Source organism: Oncorhynchus gorbuscha, linkage group LG14 (assembly GCF_021184085.1).
Source record: "Oncorhynchus gorbuscha isolate QuinsamMale2020 ecotype Even-year linkage group LG14, OgorEven_v1.0, whole genome shotgun sequence".
Classification (NCBI taxonomy): Eukaryota; Metazoa; Chordata; class Actinopteri; order Salmoniformes; family Salmonidae; genus Oncorhynchus; species Oncorhynchus gorbuscha.
In genome coordinates, this window is record NC_060186.1 from 227,501 (window position 1) to 252,500 (window position 25,000).

Below are 25,000 nucleotides of genomic sequence, written 5' to 3' on the forward strand. Positions count from 1 at the left end.
ATAACACTATCCACCATATGGATTAATAACACTATCCACCATATGGATTAATAACACTATCCACCATATGGATTAATAACACTATGGATTAATAACACTATCCACCATATGGATTAATAACACTATCCACCATATGGATTAATAACACTATCCACCATATGGATTAATAACACTATCCACCATATGGATTAATAACACTATATGGATTAATAACACTATCCACCATGGATTAATAACACTATCCACCATATGGATTAATAACACTATCCACCATATGGATTAATAACACTATCCACCATATGGATTAATAACACTATCCACCATATGGATTAATAACACTATCCACCATATGGATTAATAACACTATCCACCATATGGATTAATAACACTATCCACCATATGGATTAATAACACCACCATATGGATTAATAACACTATCCACCATATGGATTAATAACACTATCCACCATATGGATTAATAACACTATCCACCATATGGATTAATAACACTATCCACCATATGGATTAATAACACTATCCACCATATGGATTAATAACACTATCCACCATATGGATTAATAACACTATCCACCATATGGATTAATAACACTATCCACCATATGGATTAATAACACTATCCACCATATGGATTAATAACACTATCCACCATATGGATTAATAACACTATCCACCATATGGATTAATAACACTATCCACCATATGGATTAATAACACTATCCACCATATGGATTAATAACACTATCCACCATATGGATTAATAACACTATCCACCATATGGATTAATAACACTATAAACCATATGGATTAATAACACTATCCACCATATGGATTAATAACACTATCCACCATATGGATTAATAACACTATCCACCATATGGATTAATAACACTATCCACCATATGGATTAATAACACTATCCACCATATGGATTAATAACACTATCCACCATATGGATTAATAACACTATCCACCATATGGATTAATAACACTATCCACCATATGGATTAATAACACTATCCACCATATGGATTAATAACACTATCCACCATATGGATTAATAACACTATCCACCATATGGATTAATAACACTATCCACCATATGGATTAATAACACTATTAATAACCACCATATGGATTAATAACACTATCCACCATATGGATTAATAACACTATCCACCATATGGATTAATAACACTATCCACCATATGGATTAATAACACTATAAACCATATGGATTAATAACACTATCCACCATATGGATTAATAACACTATAAACCATATGGATTAATAACACTATCCACCATATGGATTAATAACACTATCCACCATATGGATTAATAACACTATCCACCATATGGATTAATAACACTATCCACCATATGGATTAATAACACTATAAACCATATGGATTAATAACACTATCCACCATATGGATTAATAACACTATCCACCATATGGATTAATAACACTATAAACCATATGGATTAATAACACTATCCACCATATGGATTAATAACACTATCCACCATATGGATTAATACCATATGGATTAATAACACTATCCACCATATGGATTAATAACACTATCCACCATATGGATTAATAACACTATCCACCATATGGATTAATAACACTATCCACCATATGGATTAATAACACTATCCACCATATGGATTAATAACACTATCCACCATATGGATTAATAACACTATCCACCATATGGATTAATAACACTATAAACCATATGGATTAATAACACTATCCACCATATGGATTAATAACACTATAAACCATATGGATTAATAACACTATCCACCATATGGATTAATAACACTATCCACCATATGGATTAATAACACTATAAACCATATGGATTAATAACACTATCCACCATATGGATTAATAACACTATAAACCATATGGATTAATAACACTATCCACCATATGGATTAATAACACTATCCACCATATGGAAATAACACCATATGGATTAATAACACTATCCACCATATGGATTAATAACACTATAAACCATATGGATTAATAACACTATAAACCATATGGATTAATAACACTATCCACCATATGGATTAATAACACTATCCACCATATGGATTAATAACACTATCCACCATATGGATTAATAACACTATCCACCATATGGATTAATAACACTATCCACCATATGGATTAATAACACTATAAACCATATGGATTAATAACACTATCCACCATATGGATTAATAACACTATCCACCATATGGATTAATAACACTCATATGGATTAATAACACTATCCACCATATGGATTAATAACACTATCCACCATATGGATTAATAACACTATCCACCATATGGATTAATAACACTATCCACCATATGGATTAATAACACTATCCACCATATGGATTAATAACACTATCCACCATATGGATTAATAACACTATCCACCATATGGATTAATAACACTATCCACCATATGGATTAATAACACTATCCACCATATGGATTAATAACACTATCCACCATATGGATTAATAACACTATCCACCATATGGATTAATAACACTATCCACCATATGGATTAATAACACTATCCACCATATGGATTAATAACACTATCCACCATATGGATTAATAACACTATCCACCATATGGATTAATAACACTATAAACCATATGGATTAATAACACTATCCACCATATGGATTAATAACACTATCCACCATATGGATTAATAACACTATCCACCATATGGATTAATAACACTATCCACCATATGGATTAATAACACTATCCACCATATGGATTAATAACACTATCCACCATATGGATTAATAACACTATCCACCATATGGATTAATAACACTATCCACCATATGGATTAATAACACTATCCACCATATGGATTAATAACACTATCCACCATATGGATTAATAACACTATCCACCATATGGATTAATAACACTATCCACCATATGGATTAATAACACTATCCACCATATGGATTAATAACACTATCCACCATATGGATTAATAACACTATCCACCATATGGATTAATAACACTATCCACCATATGGATTAATAACACTATCCACCATATGGATTAATAACACTATCCACCATATGGATTAATAACACTATCCACCATATGGATTAATAACACTATCCATATGGATTAATAACACTATCCACCATATGGATTAATAACACTATCCACCATATGGATTAATAACACTATCCACCATATGGATTAATAACACTATATGGATTAATAACCACCATATGGATTAATAACACTATCCACCATATGGATTAATAACACTATCCACCATATGGATTAATAACACTATCCACCATATGGATTAATAACACTATCCACCATATGGATTAATAACACTATCCACCATATGGATTAATAACACTATCCACCATATGGATTAATAACACTATCCACCATATGGATTAATAACACTATCCACCATATGGATTAATAACACTATCCACCATATGGATTAATAACACTATCCACCATATGGATTAATAACACTATCCACCATATGGATTAATAACACTATCCACCATATGGATTAATAACACTATAAACCATATGGATTAATAACACTATCCACCATATGGATTAATAACACTATAAACCATATGGATTAATAACACTATCCACCATATGGGTTAATAACACTATCCACCATATGGATTAATAACACTATCCACCATATGGATTAATAACACTATCCACCATATGGATTAATAACACTATCCACCATATGGATTAATAACACTATAAACCATATGGATTAATAACACTATAAACCATATGGATTAATAACACTATCCACCATATGGATTAATAACACTATAAACCATTTGGATTAATAACACTATCCACCATATGGATTAATAACACTATCCACCATATGGGTTAATAACACTCATATGGATTAATAACACTATCCACCATATGGATTAATAACACTATCCACCATATGGATTAATAACACTATCCACCATATGGATTAATAACACTATCCACCATATGGATTAATAACACTATCCACCATATGGATTAATAACACTCATATGGATTAATAACACTATCCACCATATGGATTAATAACACTATCCACCATATGGATTAATAACACTATCCACCATATGGATTAATAACACTATAAACCATATGGATTAATAACACTATCCACCATATGGATTAATAACACTATCCACCATATGGATTAATAACACTATAAACCATATGGATTAATAACACTATCCACCATATGGATTAATAACACTATAAACCATATGGATTAATAACACTATCCACCATATGGATTAATAACACTATAAACCATATGGATTAATAACACTATCCACCATATGGATTAATAACACTATAAACCATATGGATTAATAACACTATAAACCATATGGATTAATAACACTATCCACCATATGGATTAATAACACTATCCACCATATGGATTAATAACACTATCCACCATATGGATTAATAACACTATCCACCATATGGATTAATAACACTATCCACCATATGGATTAATAACACTATAAACCATATGGATTAATAACACTATCCACCATATGGATTAATAACACTATCCACCATATGGATTAATAACACTCATATGGATTAATAACACTATCCACCATATGGATTAATAACACTATAAACCATATGGATTAATAACACTATCCACCATATGGATTAATAACACTATATGGATTAATAAACCATATGGATTAATAATACTATCCACCATATGGATTAATAACACTATAAACCATATGGATTAATAACACTATAAACCATATGGATTAATAACACTATCCACCATATGGATTAATAACACTATCCAACCATATGGATTAATAACACTATCCACCATATGGATTAATAACACTATCCACCATATGGATTAATAACACTATCCACCATATGGATTAATAACACTATCCACCATATGGATTAATAACACTATAAACCATATGGATTAATAACACTATAAACCATATGGATTAATAACACTATCCACCATATGGATTAATAACACTATCCACCATATGGATTAATAACACTCATATGGATTAATAACACTATCCACCATATGGATTAATAACACTATCCACCATATGGATTAATAACACTATCCACCATATGGATTAATAACACTATCCACCATATGGATTAATAACACTATCCACCATATGGATTAATAACACTATCCACCATATGGATTAATAACACTATCCACCATATGGATTAATAACACTATCCACCATATGGATTAATAACACTATAAACCATATGGATTAATAACACTATCCACCATATGGATTAATAACACTATAAACCATATGGATTAATAACACTATCCACCATATGGATTAATAACACTATCCACCATATGGATTAATAACACTATCCACCATATGGATTAATAACACTATAAACCATATGGATTAATAACACTATAAACCATATGGATTAATAACACTATCCACCATATGGATTAATAACACTATAAACCATATGGATTAATAACACTATCCACCATATGGATTAATAACACTATCCACCATATGGATTAATAACACTATCCACCATATGGATTAATAACACTATCCACCATATGGATTAATAACACTATCCACCATATGGATTAATAACACTATCCACCATATGGATTAATAACACTATCCACCATATGGATTAATAACACTATCCACCATATGGATTAATAACACTATAAACCATATGGATTAATAACACTATCCACCATATGGATTAATAACACTATAAACCATATGGATTAATAACACTATCCACCATATGGATTAATAACACTATCCACCATATGGATTAATAACACTATCCACCATATGGATTAATAACACTATCCACCATATGGATTAATAACACTATCCACCATATGGATTAATAACACTATCCACCATATGGATTAATAACACTATCCACCATATGGATTAATAACACTATCCACCATATGGATTAATAACACTATCCACCATATGGATTAATAACACTATCCACCATATGGATTAATAACACTATCCACCATATGGATTAATAACACTCATATGGATTAATAACACTATCCACCATATGGATTAATAACACTCATATGGATTAATAACACTATCCACCATATGGATTAATAACACTATCCACCATATGGATTAATAACACTATCCACCATATGGATTAATAACACTATCCACCATATGGATTAATAACACTATCCACCATATGGATTAATAACACTATCCACCATATGGATTAATAACACTATAAACCATATGGATTAATAACACTATCCACCATATGGATTAATAACACTATCCACCATATGGATTAATAACACTATCCACCATATGGATTAATAACACTATCCACCATATGGATTAATAACACTATCCACCATATGGATTAATAACACTATACCATATGGATTAATAACACTATAAACCATATGGATTAATAACACTATCCACCATATGGATTAATAACACTATCCACCATATGGATTAATAACACTATCCACCATATGGATTAATAACACTATCCACCATATGGATTAATAACACTATCCACCATATGGATTAATAACACTATCCACCATATGGATTAATAACACTATAAACCATATGGATTAATAACACTATAAACCATATGGATTAATAACACTATCCACCATATGGATTAATAACACTATAAACCATATGGATTAATAACACTATCCACCATATGGATTAATAACACTATAAACCATATGGATTAATAACACTATAAACCATATGGATTAATAACACTATCCACCATATGGATTAATAACACTATAAACCATATGGATTAATAACACTATCCACCATATGGATTAATAACACTATCCACCATATGGATTAATAACACTATCCACCATATGGATTAATAACACTATCCACCATATGGATTAATAACACTATAAACCATATGGATTAATAACACTATCCACCATATGGATTAATAACACTATAAACCATATGGATTAATAACACTATCCACCATATGGATTAATAACACTATCCACCATATGGATTAATAACACTATCCACCATATGGATTAATAACACTATCCACCATATGGATTAATAACACTATCCACCATATGGATTAATAACACTATCCACCATATGGATTAATAACACTATAAACCATATGGATTAATAACACTATCCACCATATGGATTAATAACACTATAAACCATATGGATTAATAACACTATCCACCATATGGATTAATAACACTATAAACCATATGGATTAATAACACTATCCACCATATGGATTAATAACACTATCCACCATATGGATTAATAACACTATCCACCATATGGATTAATAACACTATCCACCATATGGATTAATAACACTATCCACCATATGGATTAATAACACTATCCACCATATGGATTAATAACACTATCCACCATATGGATTAATAACACTATAAACCATATGGATTAATAACACTATCCACCATATGGATTAATAACACTATCCACCATATGGATTAATAACACTATCCACCATATGGATTAATAACACTATCCACCATATGGATTAATAACACTATCCACCATATGGATTAATAACACTATCCACCATATGGATTAATAACACTATAAACCATATGGATTAATAACACTATCCACCATATGGATTAATAACACTATCCACCATATGGATTAATAACACTATCCATAAACCATATGGATTAATAACACTATCCACCATATGGATTAATAACACTATAAACCATATGGATTAATAACACTATAAACCATATGGATTAATAACACTATCCACCATATGGATTAATAACACTATAAACCATATGGATTAATAACACTATCCACCATATGGATTAATAACACTATCCACCATATGGATTAATAACACTATCCACCATATGGATTAATAACACTATCCACCATATGGATTAATAACACTATAAACCATATGGATTAATAACACTATCCACCATATGGATTAATAACACTATAAACCATATGGATTAATAACACTATCCACCATATGGATTAATAACACTATCCACCATATGGATTAATAACACTATCCACCATATGGATTAATAACACTATCCACCATATGGATTAATAACACTATCCACCATATGGATTAATAACACTATAAACCATATGGATTAATAACACTATAAACCATATGGATTAATAACACTATCCACCATATGGATTAATAACACTATAAACCATATGGATTAATAACACTATCCACCATATGGATTAATAACACTATCCACCATATGGATTAATAACACTCATATGGATTAATAACACTATCCACCATATGGATTAATAACACTATCCACCATATGGATTAATAACACTATCCACCATATGGATTAATAACACTATCCACCATATGGATTAATAACACTCATATGGATTAATAACACTATCCACCATATGGATTAATAACACTATAAACCATATGGATTAATAACACTATCCACCATATGGATTAATAACACTATCCACCATATGGATTAATAACACTATCCACCATATGGATTAATAACACTATAAACCATATGGATTAATAACACTATCCACCATATGGATTAATAACACTATCCACCATATGGATTAATAACACTATAAACCATATGGATTAATAACACTATCCACCATATGGATTAATAACACTATAAACCATATGGATTAATAACACTATCCACCATATGGATTAATAACACTATAAACCATATGGATTAATAACACTATCCACCATATGGATTAATAACACTATAAACCATATGGATTAATAACACTATCCACCATATGGATTAATAACACTATCCACCATATGGATTAATAACACTATCCACCATATGGATTAATAACACTATAAACCATATGGATTAATAACACTATCCACCATATGGATTAATAACACTATCCACCATATGGATTAATAACACTATCCACCATATGGATTAATAACACTATCCACCATATGGGTTAATAACACTATAAACCATATGGATTAATAACACTATAAACCATATGGATTAATAACACTATCCACCATATGGATTAATAACACTATCCACCATATGGATTAATAACACTATCCACCATATGGATTAATAACACTATCCACCATATGGATTAATAACACTATCCACCATATGGATTAATAACACTATAAACCATATGGATTAATAACACTATCCACCATATGGATTAATAACACTATCCACCATATGGATTAATAACACTCATATGGATTAATAACACTATCCACCATATGGATTAATAACACTCATATGGATTAATAACACTATCCACCATATGGATTAATAACACTCATATGGATTAATAACACTATAAACCATATGGATTAATAACACTATCCACCATATGGATTAATAACACTCATATGGATTAATAACACTATAAACCATATGGATTAATAACACTATAAACCATATGGATTAATAACACTATCCACCATATGGATTAATAACACTATCCACCATATGGATTAATAACACTATCCACCATATGGATTAATAACACTATCCACCATATGGGTTAATAACACTATAAACCATATGGATTAATAACACTATAAACCATATGGATTAATAACACTATCCACCATATGGATTAATAACACTATAAACCATATGGATTAATAACACTATAAACCATATGGATTAATAACACTATCCACCATATGGATTAATAACACTATAAACCATATGGATTAATAACACTATCCACCATATGGATTAATAACACTATCCACCATATGGATTAATAACACTATCCACCATATGGATTAATAACACTATCCACCATATGGATTAATAACACTATCCACCATATGGATTAATAACACTATCCACCATATGGATTAATAACACTATCCACCATATGGATTAATAACACTATCCACCATATGGATTAATAACACTATCCACCATATGGATTAATAACACTATCCACCATATGGATTAATAACACTATCATATTAATAACACTATAAACCATATGGATTAATAACACTATCCACCATATGGATTAATAACACTATCCACCATATGGATTAATAACACCATATGGATTAATAACACTATCCACCATATGGATTAATAACACTATCCACCATATGGATTAATAACACTATCCACCATATGGATTAATAACACTATCCACCATATGGATTAATAACACTATAAACCATATGGATTAATAACACTATCCACCATATGGATTAATAACACTATCCACCATATGGATTAATAACACTATCCACCATATGGATTAATAACACTATCCACCATATGGATTAATAACACTATAAACCATATGGATTAATAACACTATCCACCATATGGATTAATAACACTATAAACCATATGGATTAATAACACTATCCACCATATGGATTAATAACACTATCCACCATATGGATTAATAACACTATCCACCATATGGATTAATAACACTATAAACCATATGGATTAATAACACTATAAACCATATGGATTAATAACACTATAAACCATATGGATTAATAACACTATAAACCATATGGATTAATAACACTATCCACCATATGGATTAATAACACTATCCACCATATGGATTAATAACACTATAAACCATATGGATTAATAACACTATCCACCATATGGATTAATAACACTATCCACCATATGGATTAATAACACTATCCACCATATGGATTAATAACACTATCCACCATATGGATTAATAACACTATCCACCATATGGATTAATAACACTATCCACCATATGGATTAATAACACTATCCACCATATGGATTAATAACACTATAAACCATATGGATTAATAACACTATCCACCATATGGATTAATAACACTATCCACCATATGGATTAATAACACTATCCACCATATGGATTAATAACACTCATATGGATTAATAACACTATCCACCATATGGATTAATAACACTCATATGGATTAATAACACTATCCACCATATGGATTAATAACACTATCCACCATATGGATTAATAACACTATCCACCATATGGATTAATAACACTATCCACCATATGGATTAATAACACTATCCACCATATGGATTAATAACACTATCCACCATATGGATTAATAACACTATAAACCATATGGATTAATAACACTATCCACCATATGGATTAATAACACTATCCACCATATGGATTAATAACACTATCCACCATATGGATTAATAACACTATAAACCATATGGATTAATAACACTATCCACCATATGGATTAATAACACTATCCACCATATGGATTAATAACACTATCCACCATATGGATTAATAACACTATCCACCATATGGATTAATAACACTATCCACCATATGGATTAATAACACTATAAACCATATGGATTAATAACACTCATATGGATTAATAACACTATCCACCATATGGATTAATAACACTATAAACCATATGGATTAATAACACTATCCACCATATGGATTAATAACACTATAAACCATATGGATTAATAACACTATCCACCATATGGATTAATAACACTATCCACCATATGGATTAATAACACTATCCACCATATGGATTAATAACACTATCCACCATATGGATTAATAACACTATCCACCATATGGATTAATAACACTATCCACCATATGGATTAATAACACTATCCACCATATGGATTAATAACACTCATATGGATTAATAACACTATCCACCATATGGATTAATAACACTATCCACCATATGGATTAATAACACTATCCACCATATGGATTAATAACACTATAAACCATATGGATTAATAACACTATCCACCATATGGATTAATAACACTATCCACCATATGGATTAATAACACTATAAACCATATGGATTAATAACACTATCCACCATATGGATTAATAACACTATAAACCATATGGATTAATAACACTATCCACCATATGGATTAATAACACTATAAACCATATGGATTAATAACACTATCCACCATATGGATTAATAACACTATCCACCATATGGATTAATAACACTATAAACCATATGGATTAATAACACTATCCACCATATGGATTAATAACACTATCCACCATATGGATTAATAACACTATCCACCATATGGATTAATAACACTATCCACCATATGGATTAATAACACTATCCACCATATGGATTAATAACACTATAAACCATATGGATTAATAACACTATCCACCATATGGATTAATAACACTATCCACCATATGGATTAATAACACTCATATGGATTAATAACACTATCCACCATATGGATTAATAACACTATCCACCATATGGATTAATAACACTATCCACCATATGGATTAATAACACTATCCACCATATGGATTAATAACACTATCCACCATATGGATTAATAACACTATCCACCATATGGATTAATAACACTATCCACCATATGGATTAATAACACTATCCACCATATGGATTAATAACACTATCCACCATATGGATTAATAACACTATCCACCATATGGATTAATAACACTATCCACCATATGGATTAATAACACTATAAACCATATGGATTAATAACACTATCCACCATATGGATTAATAACACTATAAACCATATGGATTAATAACACTATCCACCATATGGATTAATAACACTATAAACCATATGGATTAATAACACTATCCACCATATGGATTAATAACACTATCCACCATATGGATTAATAACACTATCCACCATATGGATTAATAACACTATCCACCATATGGACCATATGGATTAATAACACTATCCACCATATGGGTTAATAACACTATCCACCATATGGGTTAATAACACTATCCACCATATGGATTAATAACACTATCCACCATATGGATTAATAACACTATCCACCATATGGATTAATAACACTATCCACCATATGGGTTAATAACACTATCCACCCTATGGATTAATAACACTATCCATCATATGGATTAATAACACTATCCACCATATGGATTAATAACACTATCCACCATATGGATTAATAACACTATCCACCATATGGGTTAATAACACTCATATGGATTAATAACACTATCCACCATATGGATTAATAACACTCATATGGATTAATAACACTATCCACCATATGGATTAATAACACTCATATGGATTAATAACACTATCCACCATATGGATTAATAACACTATCCACCATATGGATTAATAACACTATCCACCATATGGATTAATAACACTATCCACCATATGGATTAATAACACTCATATGGATTAATAACACTATCCACCATATGGATTAATAACACTATCCACCATATGGATTAATAACACTATCCACCATATGGATTAATAACACTATCCACCATATGGATTAATAACACTATCCACCATATGGATTAATAACACTATCCACCATATGGATTAATAACACTATCCACCATATGGATTAATAACACTATCCACCATATGGATTAATAACACTATCCACCATATGGATTAATAACACTATCCACCATATGGATTAATAACACTATCCACCATATGGATTAATAACACTATAAACCATATGGATTAATAACACTATCCACCATATGGATTAATAACACTATAAACCATATGGATTAATAACACTATCCACCATATGGATTAATAACACTATCCACCATATGGATTAATAACACTATCCACCATATGGATTAATAACACTATCCACCATATGGATTAATAACACTATCCACCATATGGATTAATAACACTATAAACCATATGGATTAATAACACTATAAACCATATGGATTAATAACACTATCCACCATATGGATTAATAACACTATAAACCATATGGATTAATAACACTATCCACCATATGGATTAATAACACTATCCACCATATGGATTAATAACACACCATATGGATTAATAACACTATCCACCATATGGATTAATAACACTATCCACCATATGGATTAATAACACTATCCACCATATGGATTAATAACACTATAAACCATATGGATTAATAACACTATCCACCATATGGATTAATAACACTATATGGATTAATAACACTATCCATATGGATTAATAACACTATCCACCATATGGATTAATAACACTATCCACCATATGGATTAATAACACTATCCACCATATGGATTAATAACACTATCCACCATATGGATTAATAACACTATAAACCATATGGATTAATAACACTATCCACCATATGGATTAATAACACTATAAACCATATGGATTAATAACACTATCCACCATATGGATTAATAACACTATCCACCATATGGATTAATAACACTATCCACCATATGGATTAATAACACTATAAACCATATGGATTAATAACACTATCCACCATATGGATTAATAACACTATCCACCATATGGATTAATAACACTATCCACCATATGGATTAATAACACTATCCACCATATGGATTAATAACACTATAAACCATATGGATTAATAACACTATCCACCATATGGATTAATAACACTATCCACCATATGGATTAATAACACTATCCACCATATGGATTAATAACACTATAAACCATATGGATTAATAACACTATCCACCATATGGATTAATAACACTATCCACCATATGGATTAATAACACTATCCACCATATGGATTAATAACACTATCCACCATATGGATTAATAACACTATCCACCATATGGATTAATAACACTATCCACCATATGGATTAATAACACTATCCACCATATGGATTAATAACACTATCCACCATATGGATTAATAACACTATCCACCATATGGATTAATAACACTATAAACATATGGATTAATAACACTATCCACCATATGGATTAATAACACTATCCACCATATGGATTAATAACACTATCCACCATATGGATTAATAACACTATCCACCATATGGATTAATAACACTATCCACCATATGGATTAATAACACTATCCACCATATGGATTAATAACACTATCCACCATATGGATTAATAACACTATCCACCATATGGATTAATAACACTATCCACCATATGGATTAATAACACTATCCACCATATGGATTAATAACACTATCCACCATATGGATTAATAACACTATAAACCATATGGATTAATAACACTATCCACCATATGGATTAATAACACTATAAACCATATGGATTAATAACACTATCCACCATATGGATTAATAACACTATCCACCATATGGATTAATAACACTATAAACCATATGGATTAATAACACTATCCACCATATGGATTAATAACACTATCCACCATATGGATTAATAACACTATCCATATGGATTAATAACCATATGGATTAATAACACTATCCACCATATGGATTAATAACACTATCCACCATATGGATTAATAACACTATCCACCATATGGATTAATAACACTATCCACCATATGGATTAATAACACTATCCACCATATGGGTTAATAACACTATCCACCATATGGATTAATAACACTATCCACCATATGGATTAATAACACTATCCACCATATGGATTAATAACACTATCCACCATATGGATTAATAACACTATCCACCATATGGGTTAATAACACTCATATGGATTAATAACACTATCCACCATATGGATTAATAACACTCATATGGATTAATAACACTATCCACCATATGGATTAATAACACTCATATGGATTAATAACACTATCCACCATATGGATTAATAACACTATCCACCATATGGATTAATAACACTATCCACCATATGGATTAATAACACTATCCACCATATGGATTAATAACACTCCACATATGGATTAATAACACTATCCACCATATGGATTAATAACACTATCCACCATATGGATTAATAACACTATCCACCATATGGATTAATAACACTATCCACCATATGGATTAATAACACTATCCACCATATGGATTAATAACACTATCCACCATATGGATTAATAACACTATCCACCATATGGATTAATAACACTATCCACCATATGGATTAATAACACTATCCACCATATGGATTAATAACACTATCCACCATATGGATTAATAACACTATCCACCATATGGATTAATAACACTATAAACCATATGGATTAATAACACTATCCACCATATGGATTAATAACACTATAAACCATATGGATTAATAACACTATCCACCATATGGATTAATAACACTATCCACCATATGGATTAATAACACTATCCACCATATGGATTAATAACACTATCCACCATATGGATTAATAACACTATCCACCATATGGATTAATAACACTATAAACCATATGGATTAATAACACTATAAACCATATGGATTAATAACACTATCCACCATATGGATTAATAACACTATAAACCATATGGATTAATAACACTATCCACCATATGGATTAATAACACTATCCACCATATGGATTAATAACCTCATATGGATTAATAACACTATCCACCATATGGATTAATAACACTATCCACCATATGGATTAATAACACTATCCACCATATGGATTAATAACACTATCCACCATATGGATTAATAACACTATCCACCATATGGATTAATAACACCATATGGATTAATAACACTATCCACCATATGGATTAATAACACTATCCACCATATGGATTAATAACACTATCCACCATATGGATTAATAACACTATCCACCATATGGATTAATAACACTATCCACCATATGGATTAATAACACTATCCACCATATGGATTAATAACACTATAAACCATATGGATTAATAACACTATCCACCATATGGATTAATAACACTATAAACCATATGGATTAATAACACTATCCACCATATGGATTAATAACACTATAAACCATATGGATTAATAACACTATCCACCATATGGATTAATAACACTATAAACCATATGGATTAATAACACTATAAACCATATGGATTAATAACACTATCCACCATATGGATTAATAACACTATCCACCATATGGATTAATAACACTATCCACCATATGGATTAATAACACTATCCACCATATGGATTAATAACACTATCCACCATATGGATTAATAACACTATAAACCATATGGATTAATAACACTATCCACCATATGGATTAATAACACTATCCACCATATGGATTAATAACACTCATATGGATTAATAACACTCATATGGATTAATAACACTATCCACCATATGGATTAATAACACTCATATGGATTAATAACACTATCCACCATATGGATTAATAACACTCATATGGATTAATAACACTATAAACCATATGGATTAATAACACTATAAACCATATGGATTAATAACACTATCCACCATATGGATTAATAACACTATAAACCATATGGATTAATAACACTATCCACCATATGGATTAATAACACTATCCACCATATGGATTAATAACACTATCCACCATATGGATTAATAACACTATCCACCATATGGATTAATAACACTCATATGGATTAATAACACTATAAACCATATGGATTAATAACACTATCCACCATATGGATTAATAACACTATCCACCATATGGATTAATAACACTATCCACCATATGGATTAATAACACTATCCACCATATGGATTAATAACACTCATATGGATTAATAACACTATAAACCATATGGATTAATAACACTATCCACCATATGGATTAATAACACTATCCACCATATGGATTAATAACACTCATATGGATTAATAACACTATCCACCATATGGATTAATAACACTATCCACCATATGGATTAATAACACTATCCACCATATGGATTAATAACACTATAAACCATATGGATTAATAACACTATCCACCATATGGATTAATAACACTATCCACCATATGGATTAATAACACTATCCACCATATGGATTAATAACACTATCCACCATATGGATTAATAACACTATAAACCATATGGATTAATAACACTATCCACCATATGGATTAATAACACTATAAACCATATGGATTAATAACACTATCCACCATATGGATTAATAACACTATCCACCATATGGATTAATAACACTATCCACCATATGGATTAATAACACTATAAACCATATGGATTAATAACACTATAAACCATATGGATTAATAACACTATAAACCATATGGATTAATAACACTATAAACCATATGGATTAATAACACTATCCACCATATGGATTAATAACACTATCCACCATATGGATTAATAACACTATAAACCATATGGATTAATAACACTATCCACCATATGGATTAATAACACTATCCACCATATGGATTAATAACACTATCCACCATATGGATTAATAACACTATCCACCATATGGATTAATAACACTATCCACCATATGGATTAATAACACTATAAACCATATGGATTAATAACACTATCCACCATATGGATTAATAACACTATAAACCATATGGATTAATAACACTATAAACCATATGGATTAATAACACTATCCACCATATGGATTAATAACACTATAAACCATATGGATTAATAACACTCATATGGATTAATAACACTATCCACCATATGGATTAATAACACTTAAATAACACTATCCACCATATGGATTAATAACACTATCCACCATATGGATTAATAACACTATCCACCATATGGATTAATAACACTATCCACCATATGGATTAATAACACTATCCACCATATGGATTAATAACACTATCCACCATATGGATTAATAACACTATCCACCATATGGATTAATAACACTATCCACCATATGGGTTTAATAACATTTACATAAACCATTTGTCATTTAGCAATAACACTCATATGGATTAATAACACTATCCACCATATGGATTAATAACACTCATATGGATTAATAACACTATCCACCATATGGATTAATAACACTATCCACCATATGGATTAATAACACTATCCACCATATGGATTAATAACACTATCCACCATATGGATTAATAACACTATCCACCATATGGATTAATAACACTATCCACCATATGGATTAATAACACTATCCACCATATGGATTAATAACACTATAAACCATATGGATTAATAACACTATCCACCATATGGATTAATAACACTATCCACCATATGGATTAATAACACTATCCACCATATGGATTAATAACACTATCCACCATATGGATTAATAACACTATCCACCATATGGATTAATAACACTATCCACCATATGGATTAATAACACTATGCACCATATGGATTAATAACACTATAAACCATATGGATTAATAACACTATCCACCATATGGATTAATAACACTATCCACCCTATGGATTAATAACACTATCCACCATATGGATTAATAACACTATCCACCATATGGATTAATAACACTATCCACCATATGGATTAATAACACTATCCACCATATGGATTAATAACACTATAAACCATATGGATTAATAACACTATAAACCATATGGAATAATAACACTATCCACCATATGGATTAATAACATTATAAACCATATGGATTAATAACACTATCCACCATATGGATTAATAACACTATAAACCATATGGATTAATAACACTATAAACCATATGGATTAATAACACTATCCACCATATGGATTAATAACACTATAAACCATATGGATTAATAACATTATCCACCATATGGATTAATAACACTATCCACCATATGGATTAATAACACTATGCACCATATGGATTAATAACACTATCCACCATATGGATTAATAACACTATAAACCATATGGATTAATAACACTATCCACCATATGGATTAATAACACTATAAACCATATGGATTAATAACACTATCCACCATATGGGTTAATAACACTATCCACCATATGGATTAATAACACTATCCACCATATGGATTAATAACACTATCCACCATATGGATTAATAACACTATCCACCATATGGATTAATAACACTATAAACCATATGGATTAATAACACTATAAACCATATGGATTAATAACACTATCCACCATATGGATTAATAACACTATAAACCATTTGGATTAATAACACTATCCACCATATGGATTAATAACACTATCCACCATATGGGTTAATAACACTCATATGGATTAATAACACTATCCACCATATGGATTAATAACACTATCCACCATATGGATTAATAACACTATCCACCATATGGATTAATAACACTATCCACCATATGGATTAATAACACTCATATGGATTAATAACACTATCCACCATATGGATTAATAACACTATAAACCATATGGATTAATAACACTATCCACCATATGGATTAATAACACTATCCACCATATGGATTAATAACACTATCCACCATATGGATTAATAACACTATAAACCATATGGATTAATAACACTATCCACCATATGGATTAATAACACTATCCACCATATGGATTAATAACACTATAAACCATATGGATTAATAACACTATCCACCATATGGATTAATAACACTATAAACCATATGGATTAATAACACTATCCACCATATGGATTAATAACACTATAAACCATATGGATTAATAACACTATCCACCATATGGATTAATAACACTATAAACCATATGGATTAATAACACTATCCACCATATGGATTAATAACACTATCCACCATATGGATTAATAACACTATCCACCATATGGATTAATAACACTATAAACCATATGGATTAATAACACTATCCACCATATGGATTAATAACACTATCCACCATATGGATTAATAACACTATCCACCATATGGATTAATAACACTATCCACCATATGGATTAATAACACTATCCACCATATGGATTAATAACACTATAAACCATATGGATTAATAACACTATCCACCATATGGATTAATAACACTATCCACCATATGGATTAATAACACTATCCACCATATGGATTAATAACACTATCCACCATATGGATTAATAACACTATCCACCATATGGATTAATAACACTATAAACCATATGGATTAATAACACTATCCACCATATGGATTAATAACACTATCCACCATATGGATTAATAACACTCATATGGATTAATAACACTATCCACCATATGGATTAATAACACTATCCATATGGATTAATAACACTATCCACCATATGGATTAATAACACTATCCACCATATGGATTAATAACACTATAAACCATATGGATTAATAACACTATCCACCATATGGATTAATAACACTCATATGGATTAATAACACTATAAACCATATGGATTAATAACACTATAAACCATATGGATTAATAACACTATCCACCATATGGATTAATAACACTATCCACCATATGGATTAATAACACTATCCACCATATGGATTAATAACACTATCCACCATATGGGTTAATAACACTATAAACCATATGGATTAATAACACTATAAACCATATGGAATAATAACACTATCCACCATATGGATTAATAACATTATAACTCATATGGATTAATAACACTATAAACCATATGGATTAATAACACTATAAACCATATGGATTAATAACACTATAAACCATATGGATTAATAACACTATCCACCATATGGATTAATAACACTATAAACCATATGGATTAATAACACTATCCACCATATGGATTAATAACACTATCCACCATATGGATTAATAACACTATCCACCATATGGATTAATAACACTATCCACCATATGGATTAATAACACTATCCACCATATGGATTAATAACACTATCCACCATATGGATTAATAACACTATCCACCATATGGATTAATAACACTATCCACCATATGGATTAATAACACTATCCACCATATGGATTAATAACACTATCCACCATATGGATTAATAACACTATCCACCATATGGATTAATAACACTATCCACCATATGGATTAATAACACTATCCACCATATGGATTAATAACACTCATATGGATTAATAACACTATCCACCATATGGATTAATAACACTATCCACCATATGGATTAATAACACTATCCACCATATGGATTAATAACACTATCCACCATATGGATTAATAACACTATAAACCATATGGATTAATAACACTATCCACCATATGGATTAATAACACTATCCACCATATGGATTAATAACACTATCCACCATATGGATTAATAACACTATCCACCATATGGATTAATAACACTATAAACCATATGGATTAATAACACTATCCACCATATGGATTAATAACACTATAAACCATATGGATTAATAACACTATCCACCATATGGATTAATAACACTATCCACCATATGGATTAATAACACTATCCACCATATGGATTAATAACACTATAAACCATATGGATTAATAACACTATAAACCATATGGATTAATAACACTATAAACCATATGGATTAATAACACTATAAACCATATGGATTAATAACACTATCCACCATATGGATTAATAACACTATCCACCATATGGATTAATAACACTATAAACCATATGGATTAATAACACTATCCACCATATGGATTAATAACACTATCCACCATATGGATTAATAACACTATCCACCATATGGATTAATAACACTATCCACCATATGGATTAATAACACTATCCACCATATGGATTAATAACACTATAAACCATATGGATTAATAACACTATCCACCATATGGATTAATAACACTATAAACCATATGGATTAATAACACTATAAACCATATGGATTAATAACACTATCCACCATATGGATTAATAACACTATAAACCATATGGATTAATAACACTCATATGGATTAATAACACTATCCACCATATGGATTAATAACACTCATATGGATTAATAACACTATCCACCATATGGATTAATAACACTATCCACCATATGGATTAATAACACTATCCACCATATGGATTAATAACACTATCCACCATATGGATTAATAACACTATCCACCATATGGATTAATAACACTATCCACCATATGGATTAATAACACTATAAACCATATGGATTAATAACACTATCCACCATATGGATTAATAACACTATCCACCATATGGATTAATAACACTATCCACCATATGGATTAATAACACTATAAACCATATGGATTAATAACACTATCCACCATATGGATTAATAACACTATCCACCATATGGATTAATAACACTATCCACCATATGGATTAATAACACTATCCACCATATGGATTAATAACACTATCCACCATATGGATTAATAACACTATAAACCATATGGATTAATAACACTATCCACCATATGGATTAATAACACTAACTATGGATTAATAACACCACCATATGGATTAATAACACTATCCACCATATGGATTAATAACACTATCCACCATATGGATTAATAACACTATACCATATGGATTAATAACACTATAAACCATATGGATTAATAACACTATCCACCATATGGATTAATAACACTATCCACCATATGGATTAATAACACTATCCACCATATGGATTAATAACACTATCCACCATATGGATTAATAACACTATCCACCATATGGATTAATAACACTATCCACCATATGGATTAATAACACTATCCACCATATGGATTAATAACACTATCCACCATATGGATTAATAACACTATAAACCATATGGATTAATAACACTATCCACCATATGGATTAATAACACTATCCACCATATGGATTAATAACACTATCCACCATATGGATTAATAACACTATCCACCATATGGATTAATAACACTATCCACCATATGGATTAATAACACTATAAACCATATGGATTAATAACACTATCCACCATATGGATTAATAACACTATAAACCATATGGATTAATAACACTATAAACCATATGGATTAATAACACTATCCACCATATGGATTAATAACACTATAAACCATATGGATTAATAACACTATCCACCATATGGATTAATAACACTATCCACCATATGGATTAATAACACTATCCACCATATGGATTAATAACACTATCCACCATATGGATTAATAACACCATATGGATTAATAACACTATATGGATTAATAACACCCATATGGATTAATAACACTATCCACCATATGGATTAATAACACTATCCACCATATGGGTTAATAACACTATCCACCATATGGATTAATAACACTATAAACCATATGGATTAATAACACTATCCACCATATGGATTAATAACACTATCCACCATATGGATTAATAACACTATCCACCATATGGATTAATAACACTATAAACCATATGGATTAATAACACTATCCACCATATGGATTAATAACACTATCCACCATATGGATTAATAACACTATCCACCATATGGATTAATAACACTATCCACCATATGGATTAATAACACTATCCACCATATGGATTAATAACACTATAAACCATATGGATTAATAACACTCATATGGATTAATAACACTATCCACCATATGGATTAATAACACTATGCACCATATGGATTAATAACACTATCCACCATATGGATTAATAACACTATCCACCATATGGATTAATAACACTATAAACCATATGGATTAATAACACTATACCACCATATGGGTTAATAACACTCATATGGATTAATAACACTATCCACCATATGGATTAATAACACTATGCACCATATGGATTAATAACACTATCCACCATATGGATTAATAACACTATGCACCATATGGATTAATAACACTATCCACCATATGGATTAATAACACTATCCACCATATGGATTAATAACACTATAAACCA